The sequence below is a fragment of the Ovis canadensis genome, chromosome 6 (assembly GCF_042477335.2).
Source record: "Ovis canadensis isolate MfBH-ARS-UI-01 breed Bighorn chromosome 6, ARS-UI_OviCan_v2, whole genome shotgun sequence".
Taxonomy (NCBI): domain Eukaryota; kingdom Metazoa; phylum Chordata; class Mammalia; order Artiodactyla; family Bovidae; genus Ovis; species Ovis canadensis.
Window position 1 is genome coordinate 76,783,452 of NC_091250.1, and position 19,060 is coordinate 76,802,511.

General features: G+C 39.9%; 1 protein-coding gene across 33 annotated transcripts in view; it reads left to right on the top strand.

The window, feature by feature from the left end:
* LIMCH1 (LIM and calponin homology domains 1) overlaps positions 1 to 19,060 on the top strand; it is a 353,514-nt gene that overhangs the window by 183,986 nt on the left and 150,468 nt on the right. The window contains exon 1 of one of the 33 annotated variants that reach the window (XM_069594002.1): positions 3,631 to 3,878. The exons of 31 other annotated variants lie outside the window; for them this stretch is intronic. The gene's annotated coding sequence lies outside the window, so the exon portion shown is untranslated. Of the gene's footprint in view, positions 1 to 3,630; positions 3,879 to 19,060 lie in introns of those variants that run through there. One more of the 33 variants, XM_069594004.1, reaches the window with a different exon arrangement.

The window sequence follows — 19,060 nt, forward strand, 5'->3', positions numbered from 1 at the left end:
GCGAATAGTGATGCCAGTAATATACATCATGGGAACAGGGGATGAGAAATGGGTTCCGAGAGAAAAGATGAATTCTCTTTTGGATGTATTGAGTTGGCTACCTTTAAGAGATTCTTGTACAGATGTCTGGCAGACAGTTGGAAAATGTTGGTTTGGAACTCATGAAAAAATGTATAAGAAATTGGACTAGGTTAATGAATGGCTGATTTTAAATTTAAATCCTTATGCTGAAGTATATATGAAGACACATTCTTTCTTTTTCTATAAACACAAACTTTGAAGTTCCCCCCCCCCAACAAATTATAGTGTGCCCTTAGCAGTGTTTGACTTTCATTGGAAGGGGAGGTGGGGGAGGTTGGGATGATGAAAGAAGTTTGAGACCACAGGAGGAGTCATTAGCAGTTGCACTTAGCTATGGAAATCATGAGAGATAGTAACTTAGATTTTCACATAATTAATAGTTTATTGAGATGTAATATCCAACCAATCTCATACCCTCTAGCCTTTCTTATACCCTTGATTCTTCACTCTCAATGCTTGATAAGCAGATTAATTTGCCACCATAACAAAGTATAGCAGATTGGGTGCCTTAAAGGAGAGAAATGAAATCAAGCAGAGGCAGGGTTGGTTGCCTCTCTCTTCAGCTTGAAAATGGCGATCTTCTCCATGGGTCTTCACTTGGTCTTCCTCTGCACTTTGTATCCTAATCTCATTTTTTAAAATAATGACACTGATCAAACTGGATTAGGGCCTGCTTTAAATGACCCAGTTGAACACAATCCCTTCTTTGAAGTCACTACCTCCAAATACAGTCACAGTTCTGAGTTACTGGGGATTCTGACTTCAACATATCAATTTGGAAAGGGGACAGAATTCAGTCCATACCAGTGAGTGAGCCAGTCAAAGAATGAAATTCTTATTCACATGGTTATGAATGCCTAGACATGCTAGTTGAAGTCTAATATCCCTTTATACACCACAAATTATTTTTCCACGCTTGTTTCCATAATTATTTTATGTCTCTGCAGAGGTGGAAGGTTATATATAGAAGTGCTGTAAAACTTTTTTTTCCTGTCCCCCCCCAACTCCCACTTCCTATCTGGGGATTGTGGGGACACATTCTTTGAAAAAAGAAACCACTTATTCTCCCTTATCGTTCATTGAACAGCATTTAGCAAAGTTTCTGACATTACATCAGTTTCTTACTTTTTGTCCCCTGAGGAACAGACCTTCAATTAGGAACTGTGAGGAAAAAATATACATAATAGCAGGAAATACATATTTCAGACTAAGTCTTACTTCTTTTTTTTCATAGTCATAACTTTTATAAAGAAGGAATTTCTGTGGAACTAATTTAAAGCAAATTCTTCTAACCCAGATTCATAGGGATTCTGTGGTTTGACAACAGGAAAAACACTTTAAATACCTGAAAGTATTGTATGGTAGAGTAGGATCCTGCTAGGTTGAAACAAATTCTCTTCAAATATGCCATCATCTGAGATTGTTTTGTAGGAAGTTTGTGTTGGCAGGCACCTCAAAAGAACTTGCTGGACAGCTCTTTTGTAATTAGCTGGCTTCCTGCTAAAATCTTAGGTCTGCCTTCATCTCAAAATGGATGTAAAAATTAGTTTCCCTCTCTGTCATTCTCTCCACAAAATAAAATATGGTATTTCTGAGTAAAAAATCTGTTGTTTTTATTTTTGAAAATTAACTTTATTCAGTTTAAAGTTTTGATTTGACTTATTTTCCCTATATTTAATAAGAGGATGATTGATATGGTGTTATGGCAATGGTGTTTATCTCAGCGGTCTTCCCCCCAAAACCCGTAATCCCAATCTAACCGTAGAAAAATATCAGACAAACCCAAATGGAGGAGCAGAATCCTTGACCAGCACTTCTCAAAACTGTCAAGGAAAGTCTGAGAAACAAGGAAAGTCTAGAAGAAGCTTAAGAGAAATGATGATTATAATATGGTGCCTTTGATGGATCTTGGAACAGAAAAAGTACACTAGTGGAAAACTAATTAAACCCAAATAAAACCTGAAGTTTAGTTAGTGGCAATGTACCAATGTTTGTTCATCAGTTGTGATAAATGGCACTAACTACAGTTGAGTAATATCCAATACCAGAACACAAGTTATAATGGACTATCTTTGCAATTTTCTGTAAATTTAAAAACTATTTTAAAATAAAAAGTTTGCTTAAAACCTAGACTGATTGACAATAAAATAAAACATAATGCAAGGATTCTATAAAATAGGCAATGAAACACAGAAGTTATTAATAAATGTTAAATGTCAGCCCACCACTTGATGTATTGGTATCAATAAATGGCAGGATACCAGTGAGTCAGTGGGCATATCAATCTAATAAACTTTTAAAAATGATGAATGGGCTGTAAACACTGTGTTTTATAGTGTTTGAAAATTCCAAACAGTAAATCCACACACGATGTTTCTGCTCACATATTTCATGATTCCCGTTTTTTAGAATCTGTACAAAGAAATATTTCATGCCCTTTAGGGAGGTTTAATAAAAAACAACAGGTGGGAAATGGGTTTTGCAGTAGCATGAACGGCCGTAACCATAAATACTAGTACCTGAGAATTACCCCAGCAGAGGACTGTAAACACATTAATCACTCGACAGTGCAGAAATTCCATCCTCAGATGTCATCTCAGTTTCACGCACAAAGATGAAATGCTTCCATTTAAATTCAAAACCCTGAATGGATATGATGATCCTTTATTTTCATGGGAAATCATGGAGTGAGTTCCCCAGTGTCCTCATCTATAAAATGGGGTTGATTAAATCTCATCTCAGGATCGTGGGATTAAATAAGATGATACATGTAAAATGCCTAACATGGATGGTACCTCGTCTGTTTTCAGTATATTCTAGCTGTGTTTATTATTTATTATATTCATGATTTTTCTGATGGCCTTACATTTTCATAACTAGAAGCTATTTAAAGAGGTTTTTAAAGTTTTTTATTTTATATTTTACTTTACTTGGAGTATAGTTGGAGTACAGTGTGTTAGTTTCAGGTATACAGCAAGGTGCTTCATTTATACATATTCATATATTAATTCTTTTCCAGACTCTTTTCCTCACATAACTTATCACAGAAAGTGAAAGTGTTAGCCACTCAGTCATGTCCAATTCTTTGTGACCCCATGGACTGTAGCCTGCCTGCCAGGCCCCTCTGTCCATGGAATTCTCCAGGCAAGAATACTGGAATGGGTAGCCATTCCCTTCTACAAGGGATCTTCCCAATCTGGGGATCGAACCCAAATCTCTGAGTCTCTCGCATTGCAGGCAGGTTCTTTACCATCTGAGCTACCGGGGAAGCCCCGTTGTCACAGAATATTGTTCCAAATGAGGAAACTGAGACTCAGAGGGCAGTGACTTGCCTGGGATCATGAGGCTGCTTTCCTCCAGAGCTGTGACATGAGCGCCCCTCCCTCAGGTCTCAGGGCCCTACTGCAGATCCAGGTTTACCCACTGCACTGAGTGCTGACTCTGCAGCAGCTGCTGCCACAAAGCTCTCCTGCAGGATCGCCCTGGGCATCTCTACGTCTAGGGGATTCTGTCCCCCTTCCTCAGTGGGAGCAGAACTCTCCGCCTCCCTCCCCAATAGGTGTGGCAATCATGCTCTCTTCCAGTTAGTTCTCTTTCACTGCATCAGCATTTCAGCTGCTGCAGCCTGCTCGGGGCAGAGCAGGGTTTGCTGAGCTGAGGACTGTTTTCAGAAAGGAGATGTAAGGGCATTTTGGCTGCTGTGTGGGGGCTGACTGGAGCACCCAGGACAGATGCCCTACCTGCCTCCCAAGTGTGGGTATGCTGGAGTTGTATGTGGACTATGAGGCCGTGGAGCGGTAAGTAAAATCCATTATGAGAAAAATACACGATGATGGGTGTCCATGAGTGAAGGAAGGAAGCTATTTAGATTTTATCACTTTTAGTTCTTTTTTTAAAACGTTCCTTTGTATACGTTTATGATATGGCTGGAATACACCAGAATTGCTTTCCTATGGAGTTTACCTTATCCCCTGATATTTTTACCACCTGTTTCTTTTAATGAAGTTTTCTTATTGTCTAAGGAAAGCATTATTTTTACCTTTTGGAGTGTGTCATGGAACGCATATAGATAAAAAGTCAAAATAAAGAGGATTTCTCAAGAATTTTTTGTGAATTAAAAGCAACTCGGCTACATCTTAAAAGATGTGTTCCTCAGCAGCACGTGGTGTCCTGGGGAAGATGTGATGGCATACCTGTGAGGTTTTGTTTCACCTGAGTTCTCCTCACATTCTGCTTTCTTCCACTGCCCTCTTTGCTTTCTGAAAATGTCTATTTCTTAAAATGAGGAGGGAAAGAATTGAGGAGAAAATTGAGGAGGGGGCGGTAGAGGATGATGAGTCTGGCGTCAAAGGCAACTCATTTCAGCCCAGCCCACTCATGTCCTTCAGAGTCAATATTTACTGCAGGATAGAGAAGGGATGGAGGTTATTTCTGGACAATTCTCTAATAAAATCCTGTCAGAACTGTCTGAATACTAAACACTTCATGGCACTGGTTATCTAGGGGAAGGAAATTTTCCTCAGTCAAATTTATGAGGCTGGGTTGAAAACAAAGCTGAAACGGAGCCTGGCGAATCCCCATGGCAAAATGATTCATCTTTGTGGAGTTGGAAAATCTATTTTTATCACCTTTATTCAGCCAACTCCTTAATTTTATTCCCTCGCTGAACGCCTGCTATTTCCTTCATGGTGCTGAATAGCCCAAATGTGCCGGAGTCTGAGCTCCTCTTCGGGCTCTCCCCAGCCGGGCTGATTCAGCAGCCTGAGGAGAAGCGGGTTGTTCTGCACGGCGTGGGTGGGTGCAGAGCAGTGTAAAGGTCAGGTCACACCGAGCCACACGCTTTGGCTCAGGGTGCACGCCACTGCACTCTCCTGCCTTTTGCGTCAGGTAGCATGGAGGGTGGTTGTTAGCCACTCAGTCGTGTCCAACACTTTGTGACCCCACGGACTGTAGCCCACCAGGCTCCTCTGTCCATGGGATTTCCCAAGCAAGAGTACTAGAGTGGGTTGCCATGCCCTTCAGGGGATCTTCCTGACCCAGGAATCGAACCCAGATCTCCCACCTTGGAGACAGATTCTTTACCATCTGAGCCCCCATGGAAGCCCAGAGGGTGATTGGGTGACCATAATTCTTGCTGAGAAGACCTTTCCAAGGGTGGGAAGAAGGGCAGAAACCCAGCACCTCCATGTGGTTTGCCTTTATGCTGTGAAGCAAGCATGAAAAGGTTGCCAATACCCTCAGACTAATAATAGAATGGAAACACCGTTCTCATTTCCCTGTCTCTGTTTAGGTTTTTATCTATGCCATTTCAAGTTGCTGCACATTTCACTGGCTCTTGCAAGAGTCCCATGTGATGCTAAGAAGATTGGTGATTATTTACAATAATAAAGTTTAAAAGACAAAGATGAAGGAAAAGAACCAGTTCTTACTAAGTTTCCTTGTCTAACTGAATCTGCCAGCTTACTGTTTGGAAGAAGTGGCAAAGGGCGGTTAGAAATCTTGACAATTATATGAACAGTGTTTGTAGCTGCATGAGGGTGGGATTTTTGGCATCTGGCAGAGTAGACACTCAATGCATATTTTACAGAATGAATGGAAGGATACCATTCCTCACAGCCTTCTTAGCTTCCTTAACCTTACCCTTAGCCTTCTTAATAGCTGTCCTTCAGGAGACAGTGCAGAGTGGTCATTAGGAACTGGCATTCTGGAGGCAGATGGCCTAAATTCAATTCCCAGATTTGCAACTTCTTAGCTGTGCTCTGTGGCAGGTTACTCAGTCATTTGAGGCCTTTGTTTCCTTGTCTGTAAAACGGGAATAATACAGCGACTACCTTATATGGTTTTCAGTAAATAAGTCAATATAAAAGTCTAGAATTTTTCCTGTAAGATGGTTCAAGATGTGAAGAGGGGGGAAAAAAAAAGCAGGAGGAGGTGACTGAGGAGGATTGGTTATTGGAATGAATTGGGGAATCTTTGAGATTTTGACCCTTTTTGGTTCATTCATTCCCTTAAGTCATGATGCCAGTGATTTATAAACCTTCCTTTGTTCAGTAGAGAAAATAATTTGAGAATAAGAATAAAATGGAATTTAGAGGAAAAACATTACTTCCAATCTCTGAATAAATAGTTATTGAGCTCCCCCTACTCTGTGCAAGGTGCTAAATGTTGGATTACCAAGTATTGAAACTAATCGTCATTGTCCTTGCTCACATGGATGCTACAGTCTAGACTCTTGGGCATTATGAACTTATTGACTCAGCTGCTTTGTTTCTTTTTCTCTGTTCAAAAGATATGTTGAGTAGATGTCAAAGGACGATCAAACTTAGCTCCCAGTAGTGAGTGAGGATGAGGAAGTAGCCAGAGAGTAATGTGCGGCTTCCCAGGTGGCGCTAGTGGTAAAAAAACCCTCCTGCCAGTGCAGGAGACGCCAAAGACTTGGGTTCAATCTCTGGGTCAGGAAGATCTCCTGGAATGGGAAATGGCAACCCACTCCAGTATTCTTGCCTGGAAAATTCCATGGACAAAGGAGCCTGGTAGGCTACAGTCCATGGGGTGCTAAAGTCCATGGAGTCACAAAGAGTCGGACACGACGGAGCACTCACACACAGTGTGTGTATGGAATGGCTCTCAGAGCCCAGCTCAAAGGCTGTACAAAGGTAGATATATGCCCAGGCTACATATGCGAGATATGTAGCATGGACGTTGGATTGACCCACGAAACTGGAGCAGCATCCAAAGTAGTGGTATGTATGAAAAGTGAAAGTGAAGTCGCTCAGTCATGTCTAACTCTTTGCGACCCCATGGACCGTACTGTACCAGGCTTCTCTGTCCATGGAATTCTCCAGGCAAGAATACTGGAGTGGGTAGCTATTCCCTTCTCCAGGGGATCTCCCCAACCCAGGGATCGAACCTGGGTCTCCTGCATTGCAGACAGACGGTTTACCGTCTGAGCCACTCAACCTCTAAAATATAAAGGAGCACAGGTAAGGAGTAAAACAGGAAGAGAACCAAAGCTGTGATAACAATGATAAGAGCCATAAGTAGAACGAAGACTGGATTTCTTTGAGATTATCTTCTCTTTTTAGCACCTGGCAGGTGGGCTTCTGTTTGGTCTTCTTCAGAACCTGGAGCTTCACATGTCTTGGAAATACAAGGATGTGTGTGAGCTACTAAGCTGCATGTAGTTTTGCTGGTCTGTAGAATATTCTGATATTTTAATTTGGTGGATACCCCTCCTTTTTTTTTTTTCCTTTCGAGAACAACAATGTTTGAAGACCTGCCCCTTCCTTACACCATTCATTCACCATTGTCACATATATTTTTGAGGGGCAGTTTTAACCTTAAGTGCCTTATAGCCGAAACCCAGTGAGTTACCAGTGTGGATTGTGGAATGCGATAATTAGCAATTTTTCATTCTGCTTTCATCTGTGTGGCTGGATTAATTCCTGGGGTCTCTGTCTTCTGGACGCAGTCATTTCTTCCACAGCAGACGTCTGTGAAGAAACCGAGGTTACGAAATGACTGGGGTATGTTTTACATGGCTGTATTCAGCTCCTTCTGTTTGATTCCCATGTCTGCTTTGGCAGGGATTTCCACAGTTTTTCTGCGGGTGGTGCCAGAGAATGACTTTGGTAAACAGCCCCCTGGCTGCTGTTGGCTGGGTCCCCACAGACACCATGAAGGACACAACTTGAAAAGTCACTGAGGTTCCCCTGTCCTTCCTAGAGCTGCTCCAGCCTTACTGTGTTGTGAGCAGCAGTAGGGAAACTGGTCTGTTTGCTCTCTCTTTCTCGGCTGCCCTGTGAGCGAGTGGAGTTCCAACTGTGTTGAGTTTCCCTTTCCTCTTAATACACATCTTGGGATTTTCATCCACCCCTGACTCTGTTGGAGTCTTTTTGATAGAATCTCATTTCATCTTCGTCATTTCTCTTTCAGTTTTTCACTCCCCGAACAACCAGTCTTGAAGTTCTCGATTTATTTATTTTATTCAGGCTGTTGCTGCTACATTCTGCTTTTAGGAATATGAACAAGCTTAGTAAATTATTCAATATAAATGAATATGGATATATATATCCTACAGATGTCAATATGTATATATATATATATATATTTATTTATTTATTTATTTATTTATTTATTTTTCCTGATAAAGTTCTAATGATAGGAGGCTTTTACTCTTCAACTATTCAACCAAAGTAATTGAAGATAGAAACGTTTATATATGTGAGTTAAGCAGTAAAAATTCATACAAAAAAAGAAGTCCTAAGAGGAAAAACAGATTTAAGTAGATTTGTTAAAAGACAAAAAGAAGGAAGGAAAGAGAAATCTGACTGTCTAGCAACTGAGCATCCCTTTGTTTACAACTCTCTCTTTCTTTTATCTTAAATAGCATGTGCTGCTTATTTTCTGAAGTTGACCTATTTTCCCTGTTCCTCTCTTCTTCTATTGCCATAAAACAAATATTTATACAGTTTATTGCCACATTGGTGTTTCAGAGGCATCCAGAAATCCATCCCATCTAATACATTCCATTATACTGTGAGCAAATCTGATACAGATATTGTCTTAAGTCAGAGGAGAATCTGATACAGATATTGTCTTAAGTCAGAGGAGAGTCTTCCATCAGTGCAGGTATTAACACTTAGGAGAGAAACTTACTATAATGTGTTTATATGAATTACATTACATTGACAGTAAGAACTAAATAAATTATAAAATATTCCTCACATCAGGCTTAAAGGATTATCTCTTTTGATGATAACAAAACTGGTTACTAAATATAATGGTCAAGGGGTCAGTTGACCTTCAAAATAATTAACTGGCGACTTCCCCAGTGGCTCAGACAGAGCGTCTGCCTACAATGTGGGAGACCTGGGTTCAATCCCTGGTTCAGGAAGATCTCCCGGAGAAGGAAGTGGCAACCCACTCCAGTATTCTTGCCTGAAAAATCCATGGACAGAGGAACCTGGTAGGCTACAGTCCATGGGGTCCCAAAGGGTCGGACACAACTGAGTGACTTCACTATCGTTTTTTGGCAAATAACACATTGGTTCAAAGAAAGCTAATGGCAGAAAGTTTGTGATTTGTGAGAGAGAGTGTAACCTGTGCAACTGTGTCTAAGATTCTGGGGATAATTCTATTGGTGGATTCAGCATCTCTTTCCCCAGAAAGGAGTATTTGTCCCTAAGACAAGTGGTATCTTTCAAGGCAAAGAGTGTCTATCTTGGCTAAAGGCATTTAGTTTTTACTGTAAATATACATATTGTGTATTTTAGTAGAAATATGTTAACCTATGTTTGTTTAATAGATTGAAATATAAAGATATAAAACATGAAATACATTTGAGTGTGGTATTAGGGACATTTTTGAACTACTGCATAGGGAGTGTTTTATCTGTAAAAAATCCTAGTATTTAAGAAAGTAGGATTTTTCATGAAATTTACTCAAGCAAGATGACAAGTCAGGTTTATTATATATGACAATTAAACCTTAGGTTCATTTTGTCCCAAATTGAAGCTTTCCTTTTCTTCCCTGAGCCTAGGGATCAAGGTCAGCATACTCAACAGTAAACTGAAATGTGTTCTCCTGGTCATTCCGTCTGCTTTGTGAGCCCAATTCGCTGGATGGCATATAAGGGAAACTTGTTACCATTTTCTTTTCTCTCCAGGTCTCAGCTCCCTTGACAGGCCTCTGAGTCCAAAGTAGTGTTAATACTGTAAGGTCCTGACATCTCAGCTAGGTTTCTGATTAAAAAAACAAAAAGGAAGTTCTGTGCCATACTTTTACAGAGAGCATGTGGTGTATACTTGTTTGGTGATAGGTTTTTATCCCTTGGTAGAAAGACGCTACTGTGTCTTAAGTGAATGCTCACTCCACCATTTCACAGATCCTCATTGTTGTTTTTCTTTTGCATGGGTGATAGATTGAGGGGACGTGGTGACAAGACTGCCAAGGAAATATTCCTTCTCCAGTAGTTTACTTCTGCATGTTTATCTGAAATTCAGTCTTTTCATCTTTGGGCATGCTTTCCTCCAACAAACAGCACGATGAACTCTTGATACTGTACTTCTGACTCCCCATTCTTGCCTTTCCAGCCCCCTCGGCTCCAAACCTGTGATTATGCTGGATGCTTTCTGTTATGCTTCGGCTTGCAGCAGGCCAGCTGAAAGATAAACAGCTATTAAATAAATCTATGACCCTTTTTAGAACAAATAGAGCTGTTGAAAGAGTTTAAGAACATAGTGACTCCTTGAAAGATTGTCAACATTCTTGAACCCTTTGACTGAAAGTGAATTTTCTTCTGTGTGTGTATAGATACTGAAATTTATTTTAAAAAAAAGGAAAAGAGCTTCAGTAGCAAGACATTTGAAGACTTTTTTGTTCTTAACCTTGCAGTGTTTTTCTTGGCAGGACTTGAAGAAAACAGCTGTCATCTACTTTCTGCTCCTGTTGAGGGAAGCGGTTGGGACTGAGAGACTCTGGGGTGACAGGGAGAAGCCCACAGAGGAGAGAGGAGCCCTGGGCTTGCTGGGTGCCAAGGGCTTACCTAGTTAATCCATGGCACTCACCCTGCTCCCTAATGCTGCATCTTTCTTTTCTTTTCTATTTTCTCATACGTCTCCATTGCTGTGGGGCTGGAACACTGGGGCCTACCCTGGACCACACACATCTCCTATCGTCACCAGATTCATCTCTGGACACTAGATGAGCCCTACTGCCTTTGAGATTGTGCTGCTTCCTAGGGAGCTTTGTCGTTATGTGCTGGGCCAGCTAAATGGGACCCCACACACTTTGTTCTCATGGGTTCAGCTTTGTGACACTCCCCAACTTGCCTAAGTTACCTCTTGGATTCTTGGTCTAAACTCTAGTCACCAGGTGATGAAGATGCAGTCATTTGAACTGATCTTTCTTCCCTCTTCTTTCTTCTTTCCATTCTGCCAGCAACTTCTCTGAAATGGCAAATGCCAATGGGGACAGTTTACTTTACTTCTCTGTATAATCTCAGAGTTATTGCCAGTATAAGGGCAAAATTTTTTGGTTGTCATCCTGAATGGCGGTGTGATATGAGTTGGAATGCTGAAACCAACATAGAGGTATTTTTAGCAAAATGAAATATTTTGATGCATATCTCTCACCTGAAATTTTTCCCAGATTTGCTATTTCTAGCTTCTTAACAGCTTCACAAAGGGGTATTGTATTTGAGTCGGAAGAGAAAAATATTTTTATTTCCTGCCCTTGACGGTTAGTGGAATTGATAAAAAGCATCAAGGCTCTTTGAGTTCTGGGTCTCTCACCAGAAAAACATTAACAAAAAACCCCAAACCATTATGTAAGAAAGAACTTGAGTGGTTTTTTCCTGTTTGTCAATATGAGGGGAGAGTTACTGTGGAAAGTGAGGAGCAGTCGTCAGCAGGAAAGAAAAACAAAGAGTTTTACTGGGAGAATCATAGCCAGAGAGATTGGGGAGCTACAGTATCATCTGGCTTTAAACTTGACATTGACCTTGACTGATGGCTCTAACTTTCCCTCCCCAGATCAGTTCAAAGGCTCCTTTACTCATCTATATTTCTGAAAAGAAATAGTTGCAATTTGAGTTGAAGGGTATTAGCGCTACACTGTTTTTATTAAGTGACTATTGACTTCCCTGGTGGCTCAGACAGTAAAGCGTCTGTCTACAATGCGGGAGACCTGGGTTCAAGCCCTGGGTTGGGAAGATCCCCTGGAGAAGGAAATGGCAATCCACTCCAGTACTGTTACCTGGAAAGTCCCACGGACAGAGGAGCCTGGTAGGCTACAGTCTATGGGGTCGCAAAGAGTCAGACACAACTGAGCGACTTCACTTTTGATCAATAAATGAGTGGCTGATAGTTTCTTATGGTTAATCAGAAAATGTTAATTTAAAAAGTCACAGGTTTGACTCTTCAAAAAGTTAAGTAAACACATAGAGCTTATGTACATAACCAGTTGGAAGACAAAGTAACCATTTAGTCAAGCATATCCATTTCATTTCGTACTTATTTGGTATTTTAATTTTTTGACCATAGTGTGTAGGTGACCCAACTGTTACCTTGGTTAAATTTGCTGACACGAAGTATTAGCAATGGACTGACTGTGTTATAAAAATAAGAAGTTATTCCTATTTGGTTTACCTTTTTATTCATTCACCAAGATTTCCCAGACTTGGTCAATAGATTTCTGTGCAGATATATGGTGACACATTGTTATCAAGGCCTGCTGTGTAGAATAGAAAGATGTCCTTGCTCATCTCTAATTTTTTCAATTAAAAATGCCTTTGAGAGATTGCTTATGCTGTTCTCTTACACTTTTCTGTCCATGGGATGAAATCAGCATGTTGGTTTTAATTTTCAACTTCATGCTTCCTGCTCTAACCTTCCCCTCCTCTCAGTTTCCTTACTCCTGAGTCTTCAGGCACTTCCAGCGTGCTCTTCCCATGCCTGATTCACTGTTCCACCACCTGGCATTCCAGGCAATGCACAACTGCTTCTACTGTGATAGATGATGGCACTGAAATAGGAGTGAGCCTTAGTATAACTGGAGCAAAAATTGCTCTCTTGGGTCAGCCCCATTCTTCCTCTACTCAACAGCATGTTCTGTTAACCACAGAAATGCCAAGGGTTTCCCCTTCCCCCATCTATAAGAATTCGTTAAGGCCTATTTATATCTCCTTTTTGGGTTGCATTTTCTCCTCCCTATTATATTCTTTTAAATTTTTTTTAGGTAATTGACATATAACATTATATTCATTTCAGGTATACAGCAAAATGGTTCAACACTTGTATATATTATGAAGTGATCACCACAATAAGTCTAGTTAACATCCATCACCACACAGAGTTACAGAACTTTTTTTCCTTGTGATGAGTACTTTTAAGATCTACTTTCTTAGCAGTTTTCAAATATGCCATACATGCTGTATATTACATCAACTATAGTCACCATGCTGCATATTACATCCCCATGCCTTATGTATCTTATGGCTGGAAATTTGGGCCCTTTGACACCTTCACTCATTTTGCTCCCCCTCACCCCCTTTCCTCTGGCAGCCACCAATCCTATTACTCTTAGAGGTGTTAGAGAGGCCCAGATTCTTCTCCTGGTTCAGCCACTTTCTAGGTAGGTAACTTTGGGCCAGTTATTTAATCTTTTCTAAGCCTCAGCTTTCTCATCGCTAAAATGAGGATTAACTGTAGTACTGACCTCATAAGACTGTTATGAAGCTTAAATGAACTTATGCAGGTAAAATTAGAATGTTTACCTAGTGCAGGCTAGGTAGGTGCGTGCTCAGAAAAATGTATTGGTAGTAGTGGCGCTGAGGCAAGTGCTAATGCCACTCATCCTTCCCTATACCTCTACTTTCTCATCTGTAAAATGGCATAATAATAGCACCTAACTCACTGATTTGTGAGGAAGTGTGTGGATCAAGTCTGTGTCTTGCCTTACATCTTGTAAACTCTCAATGAGTGGAGGTGGAGACTTCTGCAATAATGTACATTCCTTATACTTCTGTTTATCTCTGCTCTCTGTTTAAGGCTTATACTTTAAGCCATAAATCCACCCACGAGGAGCTGAGACTAAACTAACCAAGTCACTCTGAACAAGTTCATTTGCTCTGTTTCCAATTCCTCATGGTGAAATGACAGTGTTAGACTCAGTGCTCTGAATGGTTTCTTCCCTTAAAGTATTTTAGCAATGTTCACTTCATCACTCAACTCAATTTTGAAAATACCTGTTAATGAGAAACTCATCCAAAAGAACTTTGCCCTCTACTACTGAAGAAAGACCTTACTAAATTAATCGCCTTAGTCCCTTAGTAAATGTTCTCTCACTTAAAAACCCAGATTGTTTTGTTTATATGATTAATGACTTCATCAACTGGCCTCTTCCAAAAATGTAACTGACTAGCCTATAATTCCCCAAAGCCATCTTATTTCTCATGGTTATAGTTTTAGTCTAAAAACCCTTGTCCAGTTTCACAAAAATTAAATCCTGATGCCTTGCAGATCTACCCCATATTGAGGAATAGTGTTCAATTTTGTCTCTTTGCCAGTGGCCCCTTTTACTTTGCTCTGCTCCCAAATCCTCATCCAGTTCTTTTCCATTTGGAGAATAGACTTGAAAAAAACTAGTTTCCATTACAATCTCATCATCCTTGCGATAGGAAAGCTAAGTATGCTGTGGGATTTCAGGCCAGGAGCATTGGACTGGAAGCCCAAAGACTTGGGTTACAGTCTAGGCTCTGCCCCCAAAGCAGAGGGACTTTGGACAGTGTACTTACTGTTGCTTTTGTCCTTGGTGTTGATATATAGGACAGAATGATTCCTGAGAGTTTTTTCCCTATGAAGATTTATGGTCCCTATCCCTTCCCGTTTTGTCCCATACTGGGGTGTGTGTTTGTTTGTTTTTGGCTTATTTTATTTGTATTTATTTTTGTTGTTGTTGAGGTATAATTGCCATGCAACATTCTATTTGTTTCAGGTATACAATATAATATTTTGATATGTGTATATTTTGCAGAATGATCACCACAATAAGTCTAGTTAACATGTGTTACCACATATAGTGATAGATTTTTTTCTTGTGATAAGAGCTTTTAACATCTACTGTTTTAGCAACTTTCAAATATGCCAGACAGTGTTATTAGCTATAGTCACCATGTTGTACATGATAACCCCATGACTTATTTTAAAACTGTAAGTTTGACCCTTTTGGTCCCCTTCACCCATTTTGCCCTGTCTGATTTTTTTCGCTTAGCAGAGAGCCCTCAAGGTCCATCCAGGTTGTCACAGATGGCAAGATTCCACTCTTCTTATGGCTGAGTAATATTCCATTGTGTACAATATCGAGAAGTAGAATTGTTAGATCATATGGTGATTCTACTTTCCCTTTTTTTGAGCAACCTCCATACTGTTTTCCTTAGCGGCTGCACTAGTTTGCAATTCTGCCAGGAGTGCACGAGGGCTTCATTTCCTCCATATCCAAACCAACCCTTGTTCTTTGTTGTCTTTTTGATCGTGGTCATTCTAAAATGTGTGAGATGATAACTCATTGTGGTTTTGATTCGCATTTCCCTGATGATTAAGGATATCATCTTTTTCATTACTGTTAACCATAACTACCACTTAAATAAGTACTAAATGTACTTACAATATGTCAGACATTAACAGGTTAACATTAATTGAGTGCTTATTATGTGCTAAGCAATTTACATCTATAAATAACATCTAAAATTTTACATCTCCCCATAGTAACCCAACAAGGTAGATACAGCTAGTGTCTTACAAATAAGGAAACTGAGATCCTGGGGTGCTAGGTGTGTGCTCAGAGTGAATGAGGAAGCAGGTAAATAATGGATTAGGTGGATGAGGGAGCACGTTGGTATTTGAATCCAGGAGTCTGGTGCCACACCCTTGCCACACCTTGTTTTATTAAACAACATCCCTAAGAAATTAGTTTCCCCCCCTTTTCCTTCCTACAACAAAGCAAGGAAGGATAGAATAGTGCCCTTATTTATTAAATGAGGAAACTAAGCTCAGGGAAGTGAAACATTTGACCAAAGAATTCAGGTGGTTAGACGAAGTAACCCAGCTAGTTAGCTAGCTAGCCAGAACTGGGATTCAAATCTAACCCTGGCTCTTAACTGCCGCATCCCATGGCCTTAGTGGACTTCTCACTATTCCCACAAGTATCTTCAAGATTAGTAAAAAGCTAAGTTATGATACATTTTTTAAAGGAAAATACTTCTTTTTTTAAGCACATAACACATGAGAGGTCAGACTTGCTTGAAGAGTAGGTATAAATCACTTTGTAATCAACAAATTATTTATTTGCAAATAGTCTTTTTATTTAGTGAGATATTAGTTTAATCTTCCCAAGTGGCACTAGTGGTAAATAATCTGCCTTCCAATGCAGGAGACATCAGAGAAGTGGGTTTGATCCCTGGGTTGAGAAGATTCCCCTGGAGAAGAAAATGGCAACCCACTCCAGTATTCTTGCCTGGAGAATCCCATGGACAGAGGAGCCTGGCAGGCTATGGTCCATAGGATCACAAAGAGTCAGACACAACTGAAGTGACTTAGCACTAGCTAGTTTAATGTAGTTCCTATCTGATTGGTCTTTATTCCAAATAATGCTGTCTGAATTAATGAAACCTCATCATATACCCGAATTTCTGAAGATTGAAGTCTTCACCCACAACATCCTCAGTGCAACTTTGATTACTTATGTCCTTGATTCTTTCTTTTCTGCTTAAACATCTATTTCCTCTTTATAGGAGGGTGAGACCTCAAAATTGATATAGAATCTGGTTAATTTCTATTGTATGTCTGACATGTAGTGGGAGCTCAATTAATGCCTGTTGACTGACTCAATAAAGAAAAATAATTTATACCCTTGTCTCATTTTACTCTTCTAGGCATTAAAAAATATGACTAACTTTCTAAATGACCTGGAGTCAGCGGCTGAAAGCTTTCTCATCTCACTATCTCTGGGTGCATTGAGTTGGAATCAATCACTCACCACTTGGTCTGAAATTCTAACTAGGAGTTGACAGGAAGTGGGCAGGAATTGTTGCTTTGCTTTTTATTGTTTGTATAAATATTAGGTGCCATGGCAACAAAAAACTAACAGCCAGATGGAGAACAGAAACGTATGGAGAAGTGGAAGCCTATTTTGAAAAAGAGGATATTTGAAAGAAATGCTTCATTTGGCTTATCTTGATATGAGTGAATTGCTTCATTTGGCTTACCTTGATATGAGTGTACTGAGAATATGGTTTATTCTGTTCCTGAGGGAAAATAAAGATATCACTGGGGGAAAAATAAAAGCTCTGTATAAAAAATATCAGTATAACCAAAGAATAAATATCTTATATAATTGGGGCACAAACTTGTCTCTGAGTTTCCTGGCAGCCACAGTGAAAAGGAAAACGTGATTATAAGGTTTTCACTTCTGTGAAATACAGTCAAAATAATATATTTTGAGGAAGAAGCCTATTCTTCACATCTAAGATTAGAAGATAAAATTCTTTTTTACAAGTCTTTCTGTAGGAGACTAATAACTCTGTGTTTCCAAAAGAGTGTTTCTCCTATCTTTCTACCTACATGAGAGGAAATTGAAAGCCTTCAAGATGAGAATCAAATTTTCAAAGTCCTTTTTGGGTTAGTTGTATAATTAGATAAAAATACAGATGATCTGTGGTTGATCGGGGTGGGATGTGTGTCTTTAATCTCTCTGGCACTATCAGTAGGGTTCATGAGCTTAGTTGTATCTTGAATCATGAGTATATATAATAGCTCACCCTTACATTGCCAGGCTCATTAGAGACCATGCAAAACAGTGCTTGATCCTTGAAATTTCCTAAAGGAATCATTTGGGACAAAGTCATCCTAGTAAGATCTACTTTCCTTTTTTTAATATTCTAATTTTATTGAATTATAGTTAGTTGTGTTAGTTTATATAACATTGTGTTATATCACATTGTGTTAGTTTCAGGTGTACAGCAAAGTGATTCAGTTATGCACATCCATATGTTCATTCTTTTTAGATTCTTTTCTCATATAGGTTATCACAGAATATTGAGTAGAGTTCTCTGTGCTATACAGTAAGTCCTTGTTGGTTACCTATCATATATATATCTATATTGTTGTTTGTGTTGCCACGTCATGTCTGACTTTTGTGACCCCATGGACTATAGCCCATCAGGCTCCTCTCTCCATGGGAATTCCCAGGCAAGCGTACTGGAGGGATTGCCATTTCCTCCTCCAGGGGAGTCTTCTGACCCAGGGATCAAACCCGTTTATCCTACATTGCAGGCAAATTCGTTACCACTGAATCACCAGGAAAGCCTGGTGAGCATGTATAGTAGTGTGTATGCGTTCATCCCAAGCTCCTGATTTATACTGCTACCATCCCATTTCCCTTTTGGTAGCCATAAATTTGTTTCTGATATCTGTAATTCTATTTCTGTTTTGTAAATGAGTTCTCCAAATAAGACATACAGATGGCCAAAAGGCGCATGAAAAGATGTTCAGCATCACTAATGATCAGAGAAACAAAAAAGCGAAACTACAATAAGATGTCACCTCACGTTGATCAGAATGGCCATCATCAAAAAGTATACAAACAAACAATAAATTCTGGAGAGGGTGTGGGTAAAAGAGAACCCTCCTACAGAGTTGGTGGTAATGTAAATAGGTATAACCACAAGAACAGTATGGAGGTTCCTTGAAACACTTAAGATATACTTTTCTTTATGCAATTGTATCGTAAAATTAAGTTACTCCTATTGAATCAAAATGATCACTACTGAGAATCTTCTAGGGCCAGTCTGTTTGGTTAGCATTGGGCAGTAGGAAGACACAAATATGAGAAAAAACTGGGGGGCTCATATGGAGCAGGGGTCAGCACATGATAGCCTACCAGCCAGAAGTAGCCTCCTGCCTTTTTTAAAAATTTATTTTTTGTTGGAGGATAATTGTTTTGCAGTGTTGTGTTGGTTTCTGCAATAGAAGAACATGAATCAGCCTTAAGTGTACATATATCCCCTCCCTCTGAAACTCCTTCCCATCCCCCCATCCCACCCTAGGTTGTCACAGAGCACTGGGCTGAACTCCCTATGTTATACAGTAACTTCCCACTAGCTAGCTATTTGGTTGCTTTCAGTTGCTCAGTCGTGTCTGACTCTTTGCAACCCATGGACTATAGCACGCCAGGCTTCCCTGTCCTTCACCATCTCCCAGAGCTTGCTCAAATTCATATCCTTTGAGTCGGTGATGCCATCCAGCCATCTCATCTTCTGATGTCTCCTTCTTCTCCTGCCCTTAATCTGTCCCATCATTAGGGTCTTTTCTAACGAGCCGGCTCTTCACATAAGGTGGCCAAAGTATTGGAGTTTCAGCTTCATCATCAGTCCTTCCAGTGAATATTCAGGGTTGATTTCCTTTAGGATAGATATGGAATA